This window comes from Ursus arctos, unplaced genomic scaffold (assembly GCF_023065955.2).
Source record: "Ursus arctos isolate Adak ecotype North America unplaced genomic scaffold, UrsArc2.0 scaffold_4, whole genome shotgun sequence".
In the NCBI taxonomy this organism is placed as follows: domain Eukaryota; kingdom Metazoa; phylum Chordata; class Mammalia; order Carnivora; family Ursidae; genus Ursus; species Ursus arctos.
The window spans coordinates 48,367,525-48,371,360 of record NW_026623056.1 but is presented as its reverse complement, the minus strand read 5'-3'; the positions used below and the strand labels follow the sequence as shown (position 1 = coordinate 48,371,360).

Sequence of the window (3,836 nt, the reverse complement as noted above, 5' to 3'; positions counted from 1 at the left end):
AGCCTCCAAGTGCCTGAGTCCTAGCTACTCTACCAGTGAAATAGCACACACACACACACACACAGTTCCTTAAAAAAAAAATCCAAAACCCCGACTTCCCCCCACCCCACCCCAAAAAACAGTGAGAAGGTGTTTATCTCCAAGCCAATAAGAGAGCTCTCACTGGGAACTGAATCAGCTGGCACCTTGATCTGGGACTTCTAGCTTCCAGAACTCTGAGAAAATAAATCTCTGTTGTTTAAGCCACTCAAGTCTATGGCATTTTATTATGGCAGCCTGACAAGACTCATACGGGCACCAAGTTCCTCTCCCTTCTAGTCTCCTACCCTTGGCAGCATCTTCTCATGGTCCATGGTGTTTAGGGAATAGGGTGATCGGTACCTAATGTGACAGTAGTCACTTATTTTGAACAATGGTTTGAGGGGTTTGGGGGCCCAAATTTTAGTTACTTGTTCAAAGGGTTCAGAAGCAAAGGAACTGAATCAGGAACTGACATGGGCTCAGAAGTGCTTGTGCCCCAAGTTTCTGCCATCAGAGATGGAGCCAAGTTGCTGGTAAATATCCCCCAAATTAGCTACATCAGAAACAGGCTTAATTTGCTTTTTTGCTTATCTAACTTTAAGATCCATGCTTTGTTTTCTTAGAGAAACGAAATTTAGTAACATTAGCATCTAAACTTAGATTAGCATCTAAACTAACATTAGCATGAAAACTTCCAGCTTTCAAAATTAGATTATCATAAATGTAGTATTCAGAAATTCATTGTGCCATGTCATAACCTGAGGTAGGGAATTTAAGAGGAAGAGATCTCGGACACTGTGCTAGGGGACTTTTCAGTTATCATTTCATTTATTCTTAAGTGCAGGTAGTGTTGCCCCTAATTCACAGTTGAGGAACTGAGCCCAGAGAAGTTAAGTCCTTTGCCTAGGATGGCACTGCTAGGAAGAGGCAGAGCTGTGTGTTAGCCCCAGTCCCGCTAAGATCCAAATTGCATATTTTTTGTATGATAGTATTTTTCACTTGCAGTGTGGTGACTTTGTAGTCAGAATTATTTGGCCGGCCTGTCTGGTCCTGGCTACACTTGTTTGTGGCTATAATGACTATATATAGGTAAGATGACTCAAATGCCTCAAGGTTATGAGTGCCTATGTGAGAAAGGGGTTATCAGGGATCACTAACGTGGTCCAAAACCGTGACCTAGAAGTCACCATGCCCTATTAAAGTATTTGCAGTTTACCAAGCCCCTAAACTGTGAAAGGTGGGTGATGGGGCGGGGCGTCTGGAGATAGGACTTAGAGTGCAGGTTTATCATACGGGGCTCTTTATCTGGCACACAGGCAACGGAAGCCACCTTTTATTAATAGGCCCTGGAAGGCTGACTTTCTCCAGGAAGGAGAATGAAATGGTTACTCCAGAAAAGAGTGCCCTATGTAGAAACTCCTTTTCTTCCGTTCATAGGTCTAGTCACTCATGCATGTAGTGCTGCCACGAAAACATCTGAATAAGCACGTAGAGCCCATTGTGGTCGGTAAATGTAAAAATAATTAGTGTTAGTTGCAATTTGTATTAATTCTTCTTCTTCAACCTTGAGATAATAGTCTGGGGGTAGGACTATTTTCAGAGTCTGCGTTTTGCTGGGAAAAATTCCATTAACCCCACGGTGCACTGAAATACACAGAGCAGCCCGCAATCCCTTCCGGCTTCCTGAGCAGGTCCTCTGTCTTTCAAGGACCCCTCTCAGTTTCTGAATTTCACATAGCCATAGACGTTTTACAGCTTAGAAGAATGTCCAAAATAGGATAACCCCGAATTGGGGAGGGGAGGGAACCTATGCAGGCATTTTTGTCCGAAGACCTATGTTATGTACAGGGAGAGTGAAAGGAACGAGGCTGTTTTAGGGCCAGATAGAGTAAGTCGACTAATTTCAAGCGGGGCAAGATGTAAGAGCTCGTGCGTGGCCAATGGTGTTTTTCTCTGGCAGAGGAAACAATACATTCCGCCACTGACAGGAAAGACGGCCCAAGTAGGGGCTTCTCCGGTTTGGTCACTTTCGCTGACAAGAAAAAAGCCTTGAAACAGACTGTCCCTGGGAAACCCTGATGTTTGGAGGCAAGAGAAGCCGGTCCGGAGAGGCGCCAGAGCTCAGGCCACAGGGCTACAGCTGTGCGACCCCCTCGCGCACGGAAGCAAGGCGGCGCCGAGAGCGAGCCGCGCGCGCAGCGCTTACCTCGCCTCGGGGGTCAGCGTTCCGCGCACCGCGCCCGCGGCTGTCAGTCAGCGTCCTCGGCCCGCCCCTCCTGGAGTTCAACCAATTGTAGCCGGGGGTCGGGGGTGAGGAGTCGTAGCGGGGCCAGGAAGCAGGGGCCAGGCAGTCTGGCGCAGCGGCACCAGATCCGGGCGTCCGAATGCCTAGCGGCCGGAGTGAGCACGGCGGACAGCTGGGCCTGGCGGTGAGTGCAGGACTCCGGCTTGTGCGCAGGCGCCGGGCTGGGTCCCTGCAGCTCGAGCGACCCATTGCCTGGCACTTCGCGTGCGCCTCTAGTCTGCGGATCCCCTTATTCCGCACGCGCCGACCCCTGAGTCCCCGGCCTGGTGCCGAGGAGCGGCGGACTCGGGGATCACGGCTGGAGGTTCTGGAGCCAGAAAGGGGAGGCTTCAGCCCTGGGCGGGGGCAGAATTGGAACCTCCGGCTGCCGCAGCCTCGGACCTGAGTTGTCCGAGCCGCTGCGGGTCCCGGCAGGGAGGGGGCGGGGCTGGCGTGAGCATTTCCATGCTGTTTTCTGGACTTGGTGAACGCGGGCAGGTGTTGCGGCTACAGACCTCTCCCTAACCCGGTGCGGTGCACTTTGCGACGCCTTGCGTCTCAGCCGCATTCTCCGGTCTCGTTGCTGCACGGAGCCGCAGCTGCCACTTGCCTGGAGATGCTCTCACACTTTGGACTCTTCTGGCAGTATTGAACTAACGCTTTGAGACATCAGATTCAGGTCGTATGGAGAGAGAAGCGTGTGACTTTGCAAGGTGCTATGTGGAAACCCTGGCCTGTCACCCATCTCCGCTTGATCAAAAGCCATTAGGGTGGTGGTAAGTGGCATTCTCAGTCAGGATTTATACGATTTTAGTGTATACTTGTAAAATTTTCCTTTCTTTTGATTATTACTCTAAAGGAGGCTTGCTGCCAATTTTCTAAAGATGAAGAATCACACTGCTCCATGGGCCTTCCCCTTCCTCAGTGTGGTTATCATTTGGAACATCAGGGTGTGCTTGAAGCTGGCGGGACTCCCAGACCCTGATCATTAATTATCTGATTCCATGCGGTGGAGGCAGCAGCACGCTGTTCCTCCAAGGTGTTTGGGTTCTGCTTTCCTTTCACTGTACTTAGTCTCTTCTCTCCTTCACAATCTCTGGCCTGATACAGTGCTGTTGTTACTGAGAAGGGAAACCAAGGAATAGATCACTGAAGTGAGGTTGGCTGTCCTTGTTACCGTGGAATCGGATTGTCCTGAGGGGATGGTGTAAGTTACAATTCAGAGATCATTTTAGAAAGGCCATCCCTGACCGACTGATACAAATAGCACCTCTGGCCACCTCATACTAGTGGTTCCCCTGCTTGGCAGTATATTATGATCATTTTGAGACCTTTTTTTAAAAGCTGTTTCTTGGGCCCTGCTCCCACAGATTCTGATTCAGTTAGTTGAGTCTAGTCTAAGCACTGGCATTGTTAAAAGCTTACAGGATGGGGGAGCTGAGAAGCTATTTTGACTTGGTTGTTTTGATGTGACCACTTTGATGTAGCTGGAACAAAATGGCCTTCGAGAATTAAATGCTTAGTTTTTTTC

At 49.6% G+C, this 3,836-nt stretch overlaps 1 protein-coding gene across 5 annotated transcripts in view; it reads left to right on the top strand.

Annotated features, from left to right (window-relative positions):
- Positions 1 to 2,338: 2,338 nt before the first annotated feature.
- Positions 2,339 to 3,836, top strand: part of NXPE3 (neurexophilin and PC-esterase domain family member 3) — a 45,661-nt gene continuing 44,163 nt past the window's right edge. The window contains exon 1 of one of the 5 annotated variants that reach the window (XM_026492486.4): positions 2,339 to 2,450. The gene's annotated coding sequence lies outside the window, so the exon portion shown is untranslated. Of the gene's footprint in view, positions 3,082 to 3,836 lie in introns of all 5 variants that reach the window. The other 4 variants (XM_048215232.2, XM_044381683.3, XM_026492479.4 and 1 more) reach the window with 4 other exon arrangements.